The 24,690-nt window shown below is 36.7% G+C and overlaps 1 protein-coding gene across 1 annotated transcript in view; it reads left to right on the forward strand.

Moving 5' to 3' along the window:
• The first annotated feature begins 1,215 nt into the window (after window positions 1-1,215).
• Window positions 1,216-24,690, forward strand: part of LOC132553208 (uncharacterized) — a 28,988-nt gene continuing 5,513 nt past the window's right edge. The window contains exon 1 of the mRNA XM_060217437.1: window positions 1,216-1,320. The gene's annotated coding sequence lies outside the window, so the exon portion shown is untranslated. The remainder of the gene's footprint in view (window positions 1,321-24,690) is intronic.

Consider the following 24,690-nt stretch of genomic DNA (forward strand, 5'->3'; position numbering starts at 1 on the left):
GGTAAGGATTTATGAAGGGGTTAATTAATTAATCACAAAATAAAGTAGTGTTACCTTTCTTTTTTTGTTTAGTATATATACACGAAACAAAGTATGTCATAAAAACAATGGACATAACTCTTACCAAAAACATTCTGCAATTGACTGACACGTTATTCGAGATACCACAGTATCTTACAAATCCCGTAATTTTTTAGAAGTTTCAAGACATGTCAAATGCAACAAACATTAATGTTGCCACTGGTTCTAAGGTGACATAAAGATCCTTTGATCACGATAATTATCACAAGTCGGCTTGATAGGACGTCGTAACACGATAATTATCACGACTAGTCGCTGTGAAATACATTTTCGTATTTTGTGTTGTTTATCCTATTGGATAATAAATGTTCTCACCAGCGCCGTGAACTCTAATCCCAGTCCATGCTTGTGTCATGAACTCCAGTCCGTACTATCTATGTGTTTATAAAAATGGAAAACGTATGTGCTGTGTTATAACTCGGATAAAAGACATCACAAGACAGAATCATTTCTAGTAAACATTTGTAAGGTCAGTTTGGCAGGATGTCACGGAAAGGTCATTCTGTCAACAGACATTTTGTGTAGGTCATTTATAGATAATGCCACAAGCCACCTTACCAGACGATGGATACACGCGCGATATGAACTGCTGATGGTTACTCCAGTCCAGAGCCAAACCATACACTATTAGGCCCCATTAGCCCTTTTGTCAGTTTAATCAGGCTCGTGTCCAGGTTTAGACAGTTCAGTGTGATCTCACTATACAAGTCTTTGATGACCAATTTTTGGTGAACATTGTTGCTGCGTGGTCCTTTCTTTGACTAGGACTCTGAACACTGACAAAAAGTACAGATTAGATGATGTGTCGGAATCCCTATCAAAGCGTCATGTGTACTGTATATATAACACACACTAAGGTGATAATACAAACCAGATGGACGAAACATCACAGGATCACTTCGTTACCCTGAATACACCTACCGTAGATAATTACCCTGACCTCACTCCACTGGTCAACAGGTCAGTACGGTACGGCCATATCAATCTGTAACAGAAATATCATAACATACCAACTAATATTTAAATAAACAATATTTATTAAACTTTTATACATTTTTTTCTCTGAATTTATCGCACAGCAGCGCAACCGTCGGGGTTTAATTTGGCGGTTAGTGATAGGACTGTTTGTCGTCTGCTGATGTTCCAAATTAGGCGGGAGTATGCACGGGTTGTATGCGAGGGAACGCTGACTACAGGATCTCGTGAAGGCATGGAGACGGTATAGTTCCAGCTGTATTTGTGAGTACTTCATTATTTTTACTTTGTCAATATATGAAATAGTCAAACATGCATCTTCATATTTTACTGATATACATCGGTCATAAAATGTGCAAGCTTTGTAATGATTTCGACCTTTCAACAACAATACGACAGATATCCGGTTAACACCTGAACATTTGTTGTTTAATGGATTCTACTTTGAAGTTTCTGACAAAAAATGGATTAGATTTTTCTGATTTCAAGCTGTCAGAGAGTTTGATATCAGACGAAATTTAAGACGAAATTCCGGTAACAGATCGGAAATCCGTACAATGTCTCACTTGAAATTAAAATTTCTAGCACGTTTTCAATCTCCCTCTCATTGGCTTCAAATTACGGTCTCACACACTCGTATTTTGATTTATATCGGTTCGTCTCAATATAATGTAGTTTTATACTCTTGTGTCTGGTTTTGAATTTGTTTTCAATTTCAGTGTTTTTGTGGCTCGCGAATTCACCCCGGCTAATTTCAGTATCTGTTTTTAAATATTAGTATATATTTTGTTACCTCACTATTATAAAACTCACTACAGGTAGATGTATATTTGATTTTGTTTTGTAGCTAATAAGGTAACAGTTTCAGATATACAGATAAATATTTTGTATATCCTATTTCGATCCCGATGCTGTCATTTTCTTGTTGTATGTATCACCCTAATAACATTCCATTTATCACCAGTTACATCAGTTCAATATTAAAACGCATACCAGAAATGATATATTGGTTAGTTCAAAATATTGTGTTACATCGTATGTTAGAACTTTGTATCGGCTAGTCCCACTGTTCAGAATATACATATGTATAGAACTTTAATCTGAATGAGTGTTGAAAACTACATTTATTGAATTATGTCAGTGTACCTCCATTGGATTTGTGATCACAGTTAAACATTTTTTATTGGACTGCATTGACCTTGTCTACTCGAGAATGTTTTATCGTAACACTACAGGTCTAAAGACACTTTTTGAAACAGTTGAGATTGATAAAATTCTAGGTTATCTTGTGTATTATAGACTATGATTTACCATTATGATCTATTGTGATGATATATCCATTTAAGGTTTTTATCATTTATCTTTTACCTTTTAGTTTGCTTGATGTTGTTTCATTTTTGGATCGCTGTGTTTTTACCGGTTTCTGGCCCTAATGACCTTTTATGTGTTGATGGGTCGTTAAGACTGTAATAAAATAATAATAATGTGATTGTGACATTTATTTCTGCTGTAGTTTGGATTTCCCTCCGTGGTCTCCTAGGTTTCAATCATTTGGGCTCCTAGCATGACGATACTTTTGTACAATCTTCGAGGTTACAGGTGATAGACACTGCAGGTGGACTAATAGTCCCCGTGGTTTATCGTAACCTCCATACAACGTTTGTTTTAATTCATTCAAATAATAGCACGGTTCAGAGTGTATTATCAGATATATGAGAATTAGGATATTCGTTAAATTATGGGGCTAGTGCACCTCCCCATCTAGATTTTCACGTCTTAGGTTCAAAACTAAGACCCTTAGCATCACTGACGATTCCTAGAAGGACGAAACAGCTGTATGATGTAGCATCACTGATGAGTCCTTGAAGGACGAAACAGCTGTATGATGTAGCATCACTGACGAGTCCTTGAAGGACGAAACAGTTGTATGATGCAGCATCACTGATGAGTCCTAAAAGTACGAAACAGCTGTATGATGTAACATCACTGATGAGTCCTAAGAGGACGAAACAGCTGTATGATGTAACATCACTGATGAGTCCTAAGAGGACGAAACAGCTGTATGATGTAACATCACTGATGAGCCCTAAAAGTACGAAACAGCTGTATGATGTAACATCACTGACGAGTCCTAAAAGTACGAAACAGCTGTATGATGTAGCATCACTGACGAGTCCTAAAAGGACGAAACAGCTGTATGACATATCATCACTGACGGGTCCTAAAAGGACGAAACAGCTGTATGATATATCATCACTGACGAGTCATAGACGGAGTAAACAGCTGTATGATATAACATCACTGACGAGTCCTAAAAGTACGAAACAGCTGTATGATGTAGCATCACTGATGAGTCCTAAGAGGACGAAACAGCTGTATGATGTAGCATCACTGTCGAGTCATAGAAGGACGAAACTGCTGTATGATGTAACATCACTGACGTGTCCTAGAAGGACGAAACAGCTGTATGATGTAACATCACTGACGAGTCCTGGAAGGACGAAACAACTGTATGATGTAACATCACTGACGTGTCCTAGAAGGACGAAACAGCTGTATGATGTAACATCACTGATGAGTCCTAAAAGTACGAAACAGCTGTATGATGTAACATCACTGACGAGTCCTAAAAGTACGAAACAGCTGTATGATGTAGCATCACTGACGTGTCCTAGAAGGACGAAACAGCTGTATGATGTAGCATCACTGACGAGTCCTAGAAGAACGAAAGAACTGTATGATGTAGCATCACTGACGATGCCTAGAAGAACGAAAGAACTGTATGATGTAGCATCACTGACGCGTCCTAGAAGAACGAAAGAACTGTATGATGTAACATCACTGACGAGTCCTAAAAGTACGAAACAGCTGTATGATGTAGCATCACTGACGGGTCCTAAAAGGACGAAACAGCTGTATGATATATCATCACTGACGAGTCATAGACGGAGTAAACAGCTGTATGATATAACATCACTGACGAGTCCTAAAAGTACGAAACAGCTGTATGATGTAGCATCACTGATGAGTCCTAAGAGGACGAAACAGCTGTATGATGTAGCATCACTGATGAGTCCTAGAAGGACGAAACAGCTGTATGATGTAACATCACTGATGAGTCTTAAAAGTACGAAACAGCTGTATGATGTAGCATCACTGATGAGTCCTAGAAGGACGAAACAGCTGTATGATGTAGCATCACTGACGAGTCCTAAAAGGACGAAACAGCTGTATGATATATCATCACTGACGAGTCATAGACGGAGTAAACAGCTGTATGATATAACATCACTGACGAGTCCTAAAAGTACGAAACAGCTGTATGATATATAATCACTGACGAGTCATAGACGGAGTTAACAGCTGTATGATGTAGCATCACTGACGAGTCCTAAAGGGACGAAACAGCTGTATGATGCAGCATCACTGATGAGTCCTAAAGGGACGAAACAGCTGTATGATTTAACATCACCGATGAGTCCTAAAAAGACGAAACAGCTGTACGATGCAGTTTGATTTCTTGTTTGGCCCTACTGTATTTAACTCTAAATTTGTATTAAAAGTGAGATTAATTTGTGTGTCTTTTGTACAATCTTGTACCAGGAAGTCAAGTAATGGAAGCCATTATTATACCGTAACTCATTGAGACAATTACTTGTGATATTTTTTTTATACTTGAAGAAGCGCTTAAGTAAAATATTGACATTTCATTATTAACTTGCTATTTTCTCGCAAAATCATATTTTAATCACCATCGACAGGATCACGTGTAAATTTTAACAATTAGGTGGCGTGTTGTTCACTTGCGATGACGCAGAACAAACACTGTAAAGTGTGTCAGATTCACTCTATATATATAACACAACACATTTTATCAATTAAATCTTACAGCCAACCGCTTTCATAATTTTCGGATCTACAGTATAGGACTGTTTCTCTTGATTAGAGCAGAAAAAGATAAAAAGGAATTTTATGTCGATAATATTGTATTAAGTTTGCGGTAACCAATACCGTGGGGTGATTTATTAGAATAAATACGGATATACATTGTGGTATAACTAGAGAAGGATGGTAGATGATAAATGAGGAAAGGAAAGATAATGTTGAGATGGTAGGTGATGTGATGGTAGGTGATGTTAGGAGATGGTAGGTGATGTGATGGTAGGTGATGGTAGGAGATGGTAGGTGATGTGATGGTATGTGATGAGATGGTAGGTGATGTGATGGTATGTGATGAGATGGTAGGTGATGTGATGGTAGGTGATGGTAGATGATGTGATGGTAGGTGATGAGATGGTAGGTGATGTGATGGCAGGTGATGTGATGGCAGGTGATGAGTTGGTAGGTGATGAGATGGTAGGTGATGTGATGGTAGGTGATGAGATGGTAGGTGATGTGATGGCAGGTGATGTGATGGTAGGTGATGAGTTGGTAGGTGATGAGATGGTAGGTGATGTGATGGTAGGTGATGAGATGGTAGGTGATGTGATGGTAGATGATGGTAGGTGATGTGATGGTAGGTGATGAGATGGTAGGTGATGTGATGGTAGGTGATGTGATGGCAGGTGATGTGATGGCAGGTGATGAGTTGGTAGGTGATGAGATGGTAGGTGATGTGATGGTAGGTGATGAGATGGTAGGTGATGTGATGGCAGGTGATGTGATGGCAGGTGATGAGTTGGTAGGTGATGAGATGGTAGGTGATGTGATGGTAGGTGATGAGATGGTAGGTGATGTGATGGTAGATGATGGTAGGTGATGTGATGGTAGGTGATGAGATGGTAGGTGATGTGATGGTAGGTGATGTGATGGTAGGTGATGTGATGGCAGGTGATGAGTTGGTAGGTGATGAGATGGTAGGTGATGTGATGGTAGGTGATGAGATGGTAGGTGATGTGATGGCAGGTGATGTGATGGCAGGTGATGAGTTGGTAGGTGATGAGATGGTAGGTGATGTGATGGTAGGTGATGAGATGGTAGGTGATGAGATGGTAGGTGATGTGATGGTAGGTGATGAGATGGTAGGTGATGTGATGGTAGATGATGGTAGGTGATGTGATGGTAGGTGATGAGATGGTAGGTGATGTGATGGTAGGTGATGTGATGGCAGGTGATGTGATGGCAGGTGATGAGTTGGTAGGTGATGAGATGGTAGGTGATGTGATGGTAGGTGATGAGATGGTAGGTGATGTGATGGCAGGTGATGTGATGGCAGGTGATGAGTTGGTAGGTGATGAGATGGTAGGTGATGTGATGGTAGGTGATGAGATGGTAGGTGATGTGATGGTAGATGATGGTAGGTGATGTGATGGTAGGTGATGAGATGGTAGGTGATGTGATGGTAGGTGATGTGATGGCAGGTGATGTGATGGCAGGTGATGAGTTGGTAGGTGATGAGATGGTAGGTGATGTGATGGTAGGTGATGAGATGGTAGGTGATGTGATGGCAGGTGATGTGATGGCAGGTGATGAGTTGGTAGGTGATGAGATGGTAGGTGATGTGATGGTAGGTGATGAGATGGTAGGTGATGTGATGGTAGGTGATGAGATGGTAGGTGATGAGATGATAGGTGATGAGATGGTAGGTGATGTGATGGTAGGTGATGAGATGGTAGGTGATGTGATGGTAGGTGATGTGATGGCAGGTGATGTGATGGTAGGTGATGAGATGGTAGGTGATGAGATGGTAGGTGATGTGATGGTAGGTGATGAGATGGTAGGTGATGTGATGGCAGGTGATGAGATGGTAGGTGATGAGATGATGAGATGGTAGGTGATGGCAGGTGATGAGTTGGTAGGTGATGAGATGGTAGGTGATGTGATGGTAGGTGATGTGATGGTAGGTGATGAGTAGGTAGGTGATGTGATGGTGATGTGATGGTAGGTGGATGGTAGGTGATGTGATGGTAGGTGATGAGGTGATGGTAGGTGATGGTAGATGGTAGGTGATGAGATGGTAGGATGATGAGATGGTAGGTGATGATGGTAGGTGATGTGATGGTAGGTGATGTGATGGTAGGTGATGTGATGGTAGGTGATGTGATGGTAGGTGATGTGATGGTAGGTGATGTGATGGTAGGTGATGAGATGGTAGGTGATGTGATGGTAGGTGATGAGATGGTAGGTGATGAGATGGTAGGTGATGGTAGGTGATGAGATGGTAGGTGATGTGATGGCAGGTGATGTGATGGTAGGTGATGTGATGGTAGGTGATGAGATGGTAGGTGATGGTAGGTGATGAGATGGTAGGTGATGAGATGGTAGACGATGGTAGGTGATGGTAGGTGATGTGATGGCAGGTGATGTGATGGCAGGTGATGTGATGGTAGGTGATGTGATGGTAGGTGATGTGATGGTAGGTGATGTGATGGTAGGTGATGAGATGGTAGGTGATGAGATGGTAGGTGATGAGATGATGAGATGGTAGGTGATGGCAGGTGATGAGTTGGTAGGTGATGAGATGGTAGGTGATGTGATGGTAGGTGATGTGATGGTAGGTGATGAGATGGTAGGTGATGAGATGGTAGGTGATGAGATGATGAGATGGTAGGTGATGAGATGGTAGGTGATGAGATGGTAGGTGATGGTAGGTGATGTGATGGTAGGTGATGTGATGGCAGGTGATGTGATGGCAGGTGATGAGTTGGTAGGTGATGAGATGGTAGGTGATGTGATGGTAGGTGATGAGATGGTAGGTGATGTGATGGCAGGTGATGTGATGGCAGGTGATGAGTTGGTAGGTGATGAGATGGTAGGTGATGTGATGGTAGGTGATGAGATGGTAGGTGATGAGATGGTAGGTGATGTGATGGTAGGTGATGAGATGGTAGGTGATGGTAGGTGATGAGATGGTAGGTGATGAGATGGTAGGTGATGGTAGGTGATGAGATGGTAGGTGATGTGATGGTAGGTGATGAGATGGTAGAGGATGAGACGGTAGAGGATGGTAGATAATGGTAGATGAGGTAGAGGTTAGTAGACGATGGTAGAGGTTAGTAGACGATGGTAGATAATGGTAGATGATGATAGAGGTTGGAAGATGATGGTGGAGGTTAGTAGATGATGATAGATGATTGTAGATGATGGAAAATAACGGTTGGTAATGGTAGGCACTGCAATCGCTTTGGATGCTATAGTTTGTTGATAATGGGACGAGATGGTAACTGACGAAGAATCATGTTGTTAGTGATGGGACGAGATGGTAGGCAATGGAATGGCTTTGGACGTTTGTATTTTGTGCATAACGGGGCGAGCTTGAAAACGATGAAATGTTTCTGGAATGTTTACTTTGTTAGTGATAGGACGAGTTGGTAACCGATGAAATAGTTTTTGAGAATTTATAGGTAGATGATAGGACGAGTTGGTAAACGATGAAATGACTAGAGAATTTATAGGTAGATGATAGGACGAGTTGGTAACCGATGAAATGACCTGAGAATTTATAGGTAGATGATAGGACGAGTTGGTTGCTGAAGTTACTCTACAATTCTGAGGCTCTACATGTAACAGCTATTTGTAAAATGTAATTAAATTGAAAAGAACTTGATAAACTCTAACAAAAGTCAAACCTGCTTTTAAAGTGTGCGTTTCTGTTCCATGTTACAGAGTGACTTAACAAGTTCACACGCGGTCGCTCCACTATACCCCAGCATCATTACCTTTAATCGGATACACAAACAAAAGTTTTATATTTCACGTTTGAGTAAGTGCTATCTTTAATGTTAGTGTAAGTGCTCATACTAAAAACTTTTCCTTCCGCTCAGTGATTGGGAAATTAGTGCTGACACGTGACCTCTGACCTGGTATTTTTAGCCAGAAAGACTGTCTAGTTACAGTGACTCATCAAATCAGTCTATTTTCAGGTTTTAAAACCGTAAATGTTCAATTTCCAACTTGGAATGTCTTCAAAACACGATATGGCCCTATGTTACAACAGGAGGGTGATGCACTTAGTTTGTACGGAACTGTGAAAGAAAGTATTTTAACGTCTCCCGTCACACATTCAACTATCGTCCATCTACACGGTTACTCAGTGTTACAATACGTCCTGTTATATATATCTGAATCATATTGACTTTCAGTCAGACCATGATCTTTGTAGAAATAAAAGGTAATCAGGAATTAAAATGAACAAGTCCTACTAAGAAGTGAATTGTACAAGTGTAGTTCTATGTAAGGGAGATAACTCGACCCAGTGCCAGGTGAAGTGTAAGTGTCTTCATAATGGTATATATGTTGTCACGTTGCCGTCTCCCATTTACTTCAGTGTCAATCATTTATTCGAGACCACATTAGAACAGTATCATCCACGATCTACGTGATGGTGACGCTTTCCCCGTATGTAAAGATCGCCGATATTTTATAATTTTGTGTTAATCGTTTAAGTGATCCTGATTTTCAGCTCTTCCACTTAATAAACAATAAGGAACAACGGAACATATACATTTCTATCTTGTTAAAATGGAAATGCACAAATAATACAACCAGTATAACGGAGATAGTAAGCGATCGTCTATTGTTTCTCAAGAAATGCATCCTGGGTAATGTTTTTAAGGTTCCCATCCAGATGACATACATGTAGAACATAAACACAATCTGACAACTGTTCTATGATAATCAGAGCCTTTAGCCACTTGGATAATAAAAATATATTCATGTGCATTACACGCTCTGGTACGTGCGGAATTATTAAAAAAAACGCGTAATATAAAGTATATGTAATATACAGCATATGTAATATACACACATGTAATATACAGCATATGTAATATACAGCATATGTAATATACACATATGTAATATACAGCATATGTAATATACACACATGTAATATACACATATGTAATATACACACATGTAATATACAGCATATGTAATATACACACATGTAATATACACACATGTAATATACACACATGTAATATACAGCATATGTAATATACACACATGTAATATACACATATGTAATATACAGCATATGTAATATACACACATGTAATATACACACATGTAATATACACACATGTAATAAACAGCATATGTAATATACACACATGTAATATACACACATGTAATATACACATATGTAATATACAGCATATGTGATATACACACATGTAATATACACACATGTAATAAATACATATGTAATATACACACATGTAATATACACATTTGATATACACACATGTAATATACACATATGTAATATACAGCATATGTAATATACACACATGTAATATACACACATGTAATATACACATATATAATATACAGCATATGTAATATACACATATGTAATATACAGCATATGTGATATACACAATGTAATAAAAACATGTAATATACACATATGTAATATACACACATGTAATATAAAGTATATGTGATATACAGCATATGTAATATACACATATGTAATATACACACATGTAATATACACATATGTAATATACACATATGTAATATACACACATGTAATATAGAGCATATGTAATATACACACATGTAATATAGAGCATATGTAATATACACACATGTAATATACACACATGTAATATACACATATGTAATATACAGCATATGTAATACACACATATGTAATATACATATGTAATAAACACACATGTAATATACACATATGTAATATACAGCATATGGCTCGAAAATAAAAATACGTCATAACAATGTTCAACTAATTTGTTCAGAAGTATTATCAAAACGAATAGAAAATTAAGTTTAAAGGAGTGAAAAGATTCATATTCTCAGTATATCAACCGCGACACTCCAATAGATTAAGATATTTCCAATCTCCATGACAACGACAGATTCGTCATTAAAACGTAATCTTACATGTAAATCACCACTCTAGAGCTGTTCGTTATGATACTGGGTTGATTTTGTGCAGTAGTTAGATTAAATGTATACATATATATCTAATCAAATGCTACACATCAGTGAAGTTAAGGAACAATTAGACTTGTCAGCAAGGAAAACCCACTTCAGGCAGATCCGATTGTAAATGTTGAAAATTTCTGCTGAAAAAGAGAACCACTCGCTTTCCTGATAACGAAGACGGCGCCACACTCCTTGTTCACTGAAACAAGTAAGAACAGTAAGTGTTGAAACATGATATTTAAAACTTAAATTTTAAAAAGTCACGACCTGGAGTATACACCTACAGTACATATATACTACTTATATCATGTGAGGCGTGCAATACGCGTGCGGTGTGACTTGTTAGCTTGGAATATGTGCAGCATAATTCATTGTTGATTTGAATGTAGCACGTTAACTATGTCAGACACGATGTATAAATATATCATGTTAACTTTGTCAGACATGTTAACTTTGTCAGACACAATCTATAAATATATCACATGAACTATGTCAGACTATAAATAGATCAGGTTAACTATGTCAGATACAATCTATAAATATATCACGTTAACTATGTCAGACACAATCTATAAATATATCACGTTAACTATGTCAGTCTATAAATATATCACGTTAACTATGTCAGTCTATAAATATATCACGTTAACTATGTCAGTCTATAAATATATCACGTTAAATATGTCAGTCTATAAATATATCACGTTAACTATGTCAGTCTATAAATATATCACGTTAACTATGTCAGTCTATAATTTATCTATGTCAGACACAATCTATAGATATATCACGTTATCTATGTCAGACACAATCTATAGATATATCACGTTAAATATGTCAGACTATAAATATATCACGTTAACTATGTCAGTCTATAAATATATCACGTTATCTATGTCAGACACAATCTATAGATATATCACGTTATCTATGTCAGACACAATCTATAGATATATCACGTTATCTATGTCAGACACAATCTATAGATATATCACGTTATCTATGTCAGACACAATCTATAGATATATCACGTTATCTATGTCAGACACAATCTATAGATATATCACGTTATCTATGTCAGACTATAAATATATCTCGTTAACTATGTCAGACACAATATATAGATATATCACGTTATCTATGTCAGACACAATCTATAGATATATCACGTTATCTATGTCAGACACAATCTATAGATATATCACGTTATCTATGTCAGACACAATCTATAGATATATCACGTTATCTATGTCAGACACAATCTATAGATATATCACGTTATCTATGTCAGACACAATCTATATATATATCACGTTATCTATGTCAGACACAATCTATAGATATATCACGTTATCTATGTCAGACATAATCTATAGATATATCACGTTATCTATGTCAGACACAATCTATAGATATATCACGTTAACTATGTCAGACACAATCTATAGATATATCACGTTATCTATGTCAGACACAATCTATAGATATATCACGTTATCTATGTCAGACACAATCTATAGATATATCACGTTATCTATGTCAGACACAATCTATAGATATATCACGTTATCTATGTCAGACACAATCTATAGATATATCTATGTCAGACACAATCTATAAATATATCACGTTATCTATGTCAGTCTATAAATATATCACGTTATCTATGTCAGACACAATCTATAGATATATCACGTTATCTATGTCAGACACAATCTATAGATATATCACGTTAACTATGTCAGACACAATCTATAAATATATCACGTTAACTATGTCAGACACAATCTATAGATATATCACGTTATCTATGTCAGACACAATCTATAGATATATCACGTTATCTATGTCAGACACTATCTATAGATATATCACGTTATCTATGTCAGACACAATCTATAGATATATCACGTTATCTATGTCAGACACAATCTATAGATATATCACGTTATCTATGTCAGACACAATCTATAGATATATCACGTTATCTATGTCAGACACAATCTATAGATATATCACGTTATCTATGTCAGACACAATCTATAGATATATCACGTTATCTCAGACTATAAATATATCAGACACAATCTATAGATATATCACGTTATATATGTCAGACACAATCTATAGATATATCACGTTATCTATGTCAGACACAATCTATAGATATATCACGTTAACTATGTCAGACACAATCTATAGATATATCACGATATATCTATAGATATATCGTTATCTATGTCAGACACAATCTATAGATATATCACGTTATCTATGTCAGACACAATCTATAGATATATCACGTTATCTATGTCAGACACAATCTATAGATATATCACGTTATCTATGTCAGACACAATCTATAGATATATCACGTTATCTATGTCAGACACAATCTATAAATATATCACGTTATCTATGTCAGACACAGTCTATAAATATATCACGTTATCTATGTCAGACACAATCTATAGATATATCACGTTATCTATGTCAGACACAATCTATAGATATATCACGTTAACTATGTCAGATACAATCTATAAATATATCACGTTATCTATGTCAGACACAATCTATAGACACAATCTATAGATATATCACGTTATCTATGTCAGACACAATCTGTAGATATATCACGTTATCTATGTCAGACACAATCTATAGATATATCACGTTAACTATGTCAGACACAATCTATAGATATATCACGTTATCTATGTCAGACACAATCTATAGATATATCACGTTATCTATGTCAGACACAATCTATAGATATATCACGTTATCTATGTCAGACACAATCTATAAATATATCACGTTAACTATGTCAGTCTATAAATATATCACGTTAACTATGTCAGTCTATAAATATATCACGTTATCTATGTCAGACACAGTCTATAAATATATCACGTTAACTATGTCAGACACAATCTATAAATATATCACGTTAACTATGTCAGTCTATAAATATATCACGTTAACTATGTCAGACACAATCTATAAATATATCACGTTATCTATGTCAGACACAATCTATAGATATATCACGTTATCTATGTCAGATACAATCTATAAATATATCACGTTATCTATGTCAGATACAATCTATAGATATATCACGTTATCTATGTCAGACACAATCTATAGATATATCACGTTATCTATGTCAGACACAGTCTATAAATATATCACGTTATCTATGTCAGACACAGTCTATAAATATATCACGTTAACTATGTCAGACACAATCTATAGATATATCACGTTATCTATGTCAGACACAATCTATATATATATCACGTTATCTATGTCAGACACAATCTATAGATATATCACGTTATCTATGTCAGACACAATCTATAGATATATCACGTTATCTATGTCAGACACAATCTATAGATATATCACGTTATCTATGTCAGACACAATCTATAGATATATCACGTTATCTATGTCAGACACAATCTGTAGATATATCACGTTATCTATGTCAGACACAATCTATAGATATATATATCTATGTCAGACACAATCTATAGATATATCACGTTATCTATGTCAGACACAATCTATAGATATATCACGTTATCTATGTCAGACACAATCTATAAATATATCACGTTATCTATGTCAGACACAATCTATAGATATATCACGTTATCTATGTCAGACACAATCTATAGATATATCACGTTATCTATGTCAGACACAATCTATAGATATATCACGTTATCTATGTCAGACACAATCTATAGATATATCACGTTATCTATGTCAGACACAATCTATAGATATATCACGTTAACTATGTCAGTCTATAAATATATCACGTTATCTATGTCAGACACAATCTATAGATATATCACGTTATCTATGTCAGACACAATCTATAAATATATCACGTTATCTATGTCAGACACAATCTATAGATATATCACGTTATCTATGTCAGACACAATCTATATATATATCACGTTAACTATGTCAGACACAATCTATAGATATATCACGTTATCTATGTATGTCAGATACAATCTATAGATATATCACGTTATCTATGTCAGACACAATCTATAAATATATCACGTTAACTATGTCAGTCTATAAATATATCTCGTTAACTTTGTCAGTCTATAAATATATCACGTTATCTATGTCAGACACAATCTATAATATATATCACGTTATCTATGTCAGACACAATCTATATATATATCACGTTAACTATGTCAGTCTATAGATATATCACGTTATCTATGTCAGACACAATCTATAGATATATCACGTTATCTATGTCAGACACAATCTATAGATATATCACAATGTCAGACACAATATAGATATATCACGTTAATCTATGTCAGATCTATAAATATATCACGTTAACTATGTCAGTCTATAAATATATCACGTTATCTATGTCAGACACTATCTATAGATATATCACGTTATCTATGTCAGACACAATCTATAGATATATCACGTTATCTATGTCAGACACAATCTATAGATATATCACGTTATCTATGTCAGATACAATCTATATATATCACGTTATCTATGTCAGACACAATCTTATCTATGTCAGACACAATCTATAGATATATCACGTTATCTATGTCAGACACAATTTATAAATATATCACGTTAACTATGTCAGTCTATAAATATATCACGTTAAATATGTCTATAAATATATCACGTTATCTATGTCAGACACAATCTATAGATATATCACGTTATCTATGTCAGACACAATCTATAGATATATCACGTTATCTATGTCAGACACAATCTATAGATATATCACGTCTATGTCAGACACAATCTATAGATATATCACGTTATCTATGTCAGGCACAATCTATAGATATATCACGTTATCTATGTCAGACACAATTTATAAATATATCACGTTATCTATGTCAGACACAATCTATAGATATATCACGTTATCTATGTCAGACACAATCTATAGATATATCACGTTATCTATGTCAGACACAATCTATAAATATATCACGTTAACTATGTCAGTCTATAAATATATCACGTTAAATATGTCAGACTATAAATATATCACGTTATCTATGTCAGACACAATCTATAGATATATCACGTTATCTATGTCAGACACAATCTATAGATATATCACGTTATCTATGTCAGACACAATCTATAGATATATCACGTTATCTATGTCAGACACAATCTATAGATATATCACGTTATCTATGTCAGACACAATCTATAGATATATCACGTTATCTATGTCAGACACAATTTATAAATATATCACGTTAACTATGTCAGTCTATAAATATATCACGTTAAATATGTCAGACTATAAATATATCACGTTATCTATGTCAGACACTATCTATAGATATATCACGTTATCTATGTCAGACACAATCTATAGATATATCACGTTATCTATGTCAGACACAATCACAATCTCAGACACAATATAGATATATCACGTTATCTATGTCAGACACAATCTATAGATATATCACGTTATCTATGTCAGACACAATCTATAGATATATCACGTTATCTATGTCAGACACAATCTATAGATATATCACGTTATCTATGTCAGACACAATCTATAGATATATCACGTTATCTATGTCAGACACAGTCTATAGATATATCACGTTAACTATGTCAGACACAGTCTATAGATATATCACGTTATCTATGTCAGACACAGTCTATAGATATATCACGTTATCTATGTCAGACACAACTTATAAATATATCACGTTATCTCTCAGACAAAAACATTAAATGTTATATGACATACTTTCCCTCTTACTGAGCACGTTTGATACACAATTATTATTTTAAGCTATGTTTTTTTTCTATTCTATCTATGCTATGTTATAAGTTGCTTTTTTCTCACTAGGTTTTAGATACATACAGTTTACAACCTGCACGATGACCTATTTAATTTGCTACATTTTGGTTTGAAGATCTTGGCGATGCAGATGTTATCAAACACATTAAACCTATCGTTTTCCAGAACACTCATATCATTCCCCTTGGAAAGCCCCAGCACTAAATATTCTTTACAATTAAAGTGTGAGATATGACTGATGTTACGATAAAGTAACAGTCTGATACGTAATGGGGGTATCAGGCAACATCTTATCTTTATCATTAGCATTATAATGAAGCGCACGTGGGCCTATATTTAGATTATTACTCCTCAGATCAGCCACAAGTTCATTAACAGGTGTAAGTTCTATATTGTTTATACAGTATTGTCTACGTAAACTTTGTACGATGTATTTACTGAAGGGCGGTATTGTATACTTAAACTGTATTTACTGAAAGTTTCCCTTTTGAGAACGTGACATTACTTACTTAGATTGGCCAAATTTTACACGGTGGGTGAAGCAGAAGACGCTTACTCTTCCGAAACACCTTTGTGTTATTCTCTGTGCACTTTTCAGAAGTCTTTCTTTTGTTCCTACTTTGCACTAGTTTTATGGCATTTGGGTGTGGATTATGGTGATAGGTATTTTCTGGTTGTTTTTGCCCTAGTTTTATGGCATTTGGGTGTGGATTATGGTGATAGGTATTTTCTGGTTGTGTTTGCACTAGTTTTATGGCATTTGGGTGTGGATTATGGTTATATTGATAGGTATTTTCTGGTTGTTTTTGCCCTAGTTTTATGGCATTTGGGTGTGGATTATGGTGATAGGTATTTTCTGGTTGTTTTTGCCCTAGTTTTATGGCATTTGGGTGTGGATTATGGTGATAGGTATTTTCTGGTTGTTTTTGCACTAGTTTTATGGCATTTGGGTGTGGATTATGGTTATATTGATAGGTATTTTCTGGTTGTTTTAGCCCTAGTTTTATGGCATTTGGGTGTGGATTATGGTGATAGGTATTTTCTGGTTGTTTTTGCACTAGTTTTATGGCATTTGGGTGTGGATTATGGTTATATTGATAGGTATTTTCTGGTTGTTTTTGCACTAGTTTTATGGCATTTGGGTGTGGATTATGGTTATATTGATAGGTATTTTCTGGTTGTTTTTGCACTAGTTTTATGGCATTTGGGTGTGGATTATGGTTATATTGATAGGTATTTTCTGGTTGTTTTTGCCCTAGTTTTATGGCATTTGGGTGTGGATTATGGTGATAGGTATTTTCTGGTTGTTTTTGCCCTAGTTTTATGGCATTTGGGTGTGGATTATGGTTATATTGATAGGTATTTTCTGGTTGTTTTTGCCCTAGTTTTATGGCATTTGGGTGTGGATTATGGTGATAGGTATTTTCTGGTTGTTTTTGCCCTAGTTTTATGGCATTTGGGTGTGGATTATGGTTATATTGATAGGTATTTTCTGGTTGTTTTTGCCCTAGTTTTATGGCATTTGGGTGTGGATTATGGTTATATTGATAGGTATTTTCTGGTTGTTTTTGCCCTAGTTTTATGGCATTTGGGTGTGGATTATGGTGATAGGTATTTTCTGGTTGTTTTTGCCCTAGTTTTATGGCATTTGGGTGTGGATTATGGCATTTGGGTTATATTGATAGGTATTTTCTGGTTGTTTTTGCCCTAGTTTTATGGCATTTGGGTGTGGATTATGGTGATAGGTATTTTCTGGTTGTTTTTGCCCTAGTTTTATGGCATTTGGGTGTGGATTATGGTTATATTGATAGGTATTTTCTGGTTGTTTTTGCCCTAGTTTTATGGCATTTGGGTGTGGATTATGGTGATAGGTATTTTCTGGTTGTTTTTGCACTAGTTTTATGGCATTTGGGTGTGGATTATGGTGATAGGTATTTTCTGGTTGTTTTTGCACTAGTTTTATGGCATTTGGGTGTGGATTATGGTGATAGGTATTTTCTGGTTGTTTTTGCCCTAGTTTTATGGCATTTGGGTGTGGATTATGGTGATAGGTATTTTCTGGTTGTTTTTGCACTAGTTTTATGGCATTTGGGTGTGGATTATGGTGATAGGTATTTTCTGGTTGTTTTTGCCCTAGTTTTATGGCATTTGGGTGTGGATTATGGTTATATTGATATGTTGATATTTTCTGGTTGGTTTGTACTGTACATTATGTTGTGATATAGTGATAACTGAGTCAATAAAGTAAATGTATAATTCCTTTTAGATCACTGTTGAGAATACTTCTCTGATGTAGATCGGGTAATTAGGTCACGTTATCTTATTGGTTATTTACACATCTTTTCGATTTTTGTGTTAAACTTTCTATAAATAATTTAACGAATCCTGCCAGATGTCATTTTACCATAAATAACTTGTTATGGAACGTTCCCAGTGAAGACGGCGGTTTTGTGTAGTTAGAGAACAACACAACTTTATTTAATTCCGCACTTAGATAGATAATTCCATTTAATTGTTTTACACGTGCATTTCAGTGTGAGACAAGACAGGTACTTGAAATTTTGTGGTTTCCAACGTAATTCATAATGAAAATTTATTTTAGTATCATATTTAAGGCATTCTTAATACTTTCAATTATGCTGACAATATTTAGAACATCACGTGCAGATATTCCGCGCGCGCGGCTTTGTGATCAGTGCAAATCTATTTATATCTACACGTGCTCATCGATTCATTCTCCTACAATATCTACCCAGAGACTCCCTACTTTTACAATATTGTGTATGTTTCAATCCAAGTCGGTCTTAACAGCCTTGCTACCTTCCTTTGTTAGCCCGATCTTTTGTATGAGTTACCTCCCTTATTAATTCTCCCGTAATAATTGGTTACAGTTGTAGGAGTAACATACCATTTTTACGTCCAGTCTCATGAAACATTCGCTTTCCCTTGGAAACTCTTCAACCACGTGCATCGCTTACCTTCCTTTGGTTCTTGTCTGTAGGTCCGCGGCAGTGACGTATATATATAATCTTGATAAGTCTGAAGAAGATGACGTCACTGAACACAAAAACGTCATTAAGATTTGTTTATTATGGCTGATTTCTGAGAATAGTGACAATAGTGCCTGCCCCTGTGGTATTGGTTTGATGTCTGGGAATAGTGATTTCTGAGAATAGCGACAATAGTGCCTGCCCCTGTGGTATTGGTTTGATGTCTGAGAATAGTGATTTCTGAGAATAGTGACAATAGTGCCTGCCCCTGTGGTATTGGTTTGATGTCTGAGAATAGTGATTTCTGAGAATAGCGACAATAGTGCCTGCCCCTGTGGTATTGGTTTGATGTCTGAGAATAGTGATTTCTGAGAATAGTGACAATAGTGCCTGCCCCTGTGGTATTGGTTTGATGTCTGAGAATAGTGATTTCTGAGAATAGCGACAATAGTGCCTGCCCCTGTGGTATTGGTTTGATGTCTGAGAATAGTGATTTCTGAGAATAGACAATAGTGCCTGCCCCTGTGGTATTGGTTTGATGTCTGAGAATAGTGATTTCTGAGAATAGTGACAATAGTGCCTGCCCCTGTGGTATTGGTTTGATGTCTGAGAATAGTGATTTCTGAGAATGACAATAGTGCCTGCCCCTGTGGTATTGGTTTGATGTCTGAGAATAGTGATTTCTGAGAATAGCGACAATAGTGCCTGCCCCTGTGGTATTGGTTTGATGTCTGAGAATAGTGATTTCTGAGAATAGTGACAATAGTGCCTGCCCCTGTGGTATTGGTTTGATGTCTGAGAATAGTGATTTCTGAGAATAGTGACAATAGTCCCTGCCCCTGTGGTATTGGTTTGATGTTGAGGTCAAGGTCATACCATGAACCAACATATATAAGTGTATATCTTCACCATCTCTAATATTCGAGCCAAATAACTTTCATTTCTCCTATCGTTCAGGCTTCATTCCATTTACAATTTGGCCTTCAGACTTGAAGTATTTTGATTTTCTGTTCTAGTTTCAATAACGTTATCTTGCGATTTGGAAATTGCCTTGGGACTTTGCCACATACTAGTAGGTTAGGTATGTGTGTATTACAGACGATCTGTAATAACAGCCACCTCCAATCTCAAAGGTCGAAGAATTATATAGAAACAGAAACACTGAAGTACTTGTTTGGTGTCATGTCATGTGACCAAACCCGCGATAATTCAGGTTAGAGCGTTGACCGACATTATCTGTGTGGCTCGACGTCACCAACTCGTGATGGTTTGTATTTTCCTCAGAGGCTAAGACACCGACGAAACTATGCTGAACCGTTTGTGGCAGGACTCCCATATACTGAATTGTTTGTGTCCTTTGGGGAGGGCATGTGACGGGACTTCTATGTACTGAACCGTTTGTGTCCTTGGGGAGGGAATGTGACGGGATTTCCATGTACTGAACCGTTTATGTCCTTGGGGAGAGCATGTGATGGGATTTCCATGTACTGAACCGTTTGAGTCCTTGGGGAGGGCATGTGACGGGACTTCTATGTACTGAACCGTTTGTGTCCTTGGGGAGGGAATGTGACGGGATTTCCATGTACTGAACCGTTTGTGTCCTTGGGGAGGGAATGTGACAGGATTTCCATGTACTGAACCGTTTGTGTCCTTGGGGAGGGCATGTGACGGGACTTCCATGTACTGAACCGTTTGTGTCCTTGGGGAGGGAATGTGACGGGACTCCCACGTACTGAACCGTTTGTGTCCTTGGGGAGGGCATGTGACGGGACTCCTGTGCTGATAAGAAAGTTAGACACAAAAGTTGATTGGTCAAATTACTGTGGATATGTTACGTGACCAAATGTAAAGTAGTTGCAAAATCACGTGGCTGAAAGGTGAGGCAAAGGAAATTGTAATATCTAACACGTGATGTAGGAGACTCGCTGTTGAAAATCATGTGACCAAAAGTGAACCATGAGATCCTCGCCCTGTTACAAGTAAATTTACATGGCCAAAAAGAAGGGAATGAAACTTGCAATTTAATGTCACATGTCAAATGTGATACTTAATACCAGCGGTGTAAGGTAACGAAACGTGAAACAGATTCTATACTCCTAAACCATCTCTCTAGATGTACATTGTACCCTGTAACTAACAACGTGAATCAAAGAAACAAGCCACGTGTTTGTGATTGCATAATAGTGCGAGACAATGTGACACAGATAACAGTAATTGACACGTAAAGCGCGTGTTAATGATCTATTTATAATCATCATTATTATCTACACTAACACACCGCGTGTACGGCAGTACACAATGTACCAACATCTCAGTCATAGAGACCGCCACAGCACTTGATAGGCTGATACATAAACCGATAGAACTGGGACAGAGACGCTGGTCTGGTCCGTTAGTAGGTGACACTATCATGGTAGTGTCCGTTAGTAGGTGACACTATCATGGTAGTGTCCGTTAGTAGGTGACACTATCATGGTAGTGTCCGTTAGTAGGTGACACTATCATGGTAGTGTCCGTTAGTAGGTGACACTATCATGGTAGTGTCCGTTAGTAGGTGACACTATCATGGTAGTGTCCGTTAGTAGGTGACACTATCATGGTAGTGTCCGTTAGTAGGTGACACTATCATGGTAGTGTCCGTTAGTAGGTGACACTATCATGGTAGTGTCCGTTAGTAGGTGACACTATCATGGTAGTGTGCGTTAGTAGGTGACACTATCATGGTAGTGTCCGTTAGTAGGTGACACTATCATGGTAGTGTGCGTTAGTAGGTGACACTATCATGGTAGTGTCCGTTAGTAGGTGACAGTATCATGGTAGTGTCCGTTAGTAGGTGACAGTATCATGGTAGTGTCCGTTAGTAGGTGACACTATCATGGTAGTGTCCGTTAGTAGGTGACACTATCATGGTAGTGTCCGTTAGTAGGTGACACTATCATGGTAGTGTGCGTTAGTAGGTGACACTATCATGGTAGTGTCCGTTAGTAGGTGTCCGTTAGTAGGTGACACTATCATGGTAGTGTCCGTTAGTAGGTGACAGTATCATGGTAGTGTCCGTTAGTAGGTGACACTATCATGGTAGTGTGCGTTAGTAGGTGACACTATCATGGCAGTGTCCGTTAGTAGGTGTCCGTTAGTAGGTGACACTATCATGGTAGTGTCCGTTAGAAGGTGTCCGTTAGTAGGTGACACTATCATGGTAGTGTCCGTTAGTAGGTGACCCTGTCTTGGTAGTGTCCGTTTTGCAAGTGGGACATTGTGACCCGAGCTTACCAGTGGTCGGTATGGTAAGTGACCCGAGCTTACCAGTGGTCGGTGTGGTAAGTGACCCGAGCTTACCAGTGGTCGGTGTGGTAAGTGACCCATATCCGACCTAAATTACAAAATTCGAATACAAATTTTGAAAATAACACTTTTTTATGTTTGGTGTTTGGCACCTGTATTGAAAATTTCGAAAATATTTGTTTGAATATTAGAATGGAATGTTTGTAAGAAAACCATTATTTTTGACGGTAACCATTCGAGTTTGTGGAACATGTCAGTTAAAGGTATACAAATGTTGCGTTTTGATGTGGTCCTTTCGGTCCGTTTTCTAGTCACTTTGTAGGATTAACCAAAGTGAAGTGTCATATCGACATATTCTCGTACATGTATCACAACATAACCCTTTCCTGAAGCGTTCGACCCCCTGGAGTTCTGCGCGTGTGAAGTGACGGGTTGAGTTAGAAGTAGATGTAGTATTGATTAAGCCAACACTGTACTTCTGTTTCCAATTATATTGTACCCAACTTTACAGCATCTCACAAGGATTTACACAAAAACTAAGATTTTGTTTATTGATTCCTTTGAAAATCCTCTTGATTACGTATCCTTTGTAAAATAACTTCCTCTCATTACGATTGATTACTTTAACGAGGAAAACACTGAGCTATTTTTAGGAAATCTTGCCTCATTGTTTTACTCGTAGATTTCAAACCATAGTGTAAACTCTCACTGTCATTAGAATTACTTGGAGGGCTGCAGATTGGTGATAGGAAAGCTTTATGGACGTCACTGTGGTCTTAATGAGTCTACTCTCTAGTGACATATAAATTTGAATATGTTTGAAAAAATGTTAGTGGAGCTGTCGTTTCCGTTCTTGTATACCGTAATTGTTCTCATGTGAACACGTGATAGTATTTACATTTAAATGGCGGGAACAGCTGGTCTTATTCTCCTTGTACAATCCAGGAATATCCGTGTACATCTTTCTTTTGTTCATATTTTGTCTTCGTGTCGTACAGTTTGAATTCAGGTGATATTTTGGTATTTGTTTTATCAACATGAGATATATGTATAGTCAATCTAAACACTTCTATTCCTTCAATATACGCAAATTCCTATTATAAAGAACAAGTATTTTTGAGACCAAGTCTGTATGTTTTGGAATATATATTAATCACTTACAACATGGAAGTATTTTCTGTAATTAACAAGCAAAATGTCACGGAGATTTACGAGTTCTTTTTATGGGATTTTCACGGAAGCGTATTCCGGCCAGGTTGTGTTTTATTTTATCTCGAAATTTTTAGATATTAACCCGAAACTTTGAGTTAGTAAGCCGAAATTTTGAGTTATTAAGTCGAACCCGAAATTTCGAGATAAAACCTCGAAATTTCGTGTTAATATTTACTAACTCAAAATTTCGGATTACTAACTCGAAATTTCGAAAATTTCCGGAATACGTTCCGGAGATTTTTCATTAAAAGAAAAGAATTTTTTCTTTTTATGTATGTTAAACAAACAAGAGAAAACTAACAAAAACAGGCAGTATGGACGGTAGCATGTCGTTAGGCCGTTTTAACAGAGACGAATGTAGTATAGATATTTGTTTAC

Source organism: Ylistrum balloti, unplaced genomic scaffold, assembly GCF_031769215.1.
Source record: "Ylistrum balloti isolate Yb309-2 unplaced genomic scaffold, AGI_CSIRO_Ybal_v1 Utg370312, whole genome shotgun sequence".
Classification (NCBI taxonomy): Eukaryota; Metazoa; Mollusca; class Bivalvia; order Pectinida; family Pectinidae; genus Ylistrum; species Ylistrum balloti.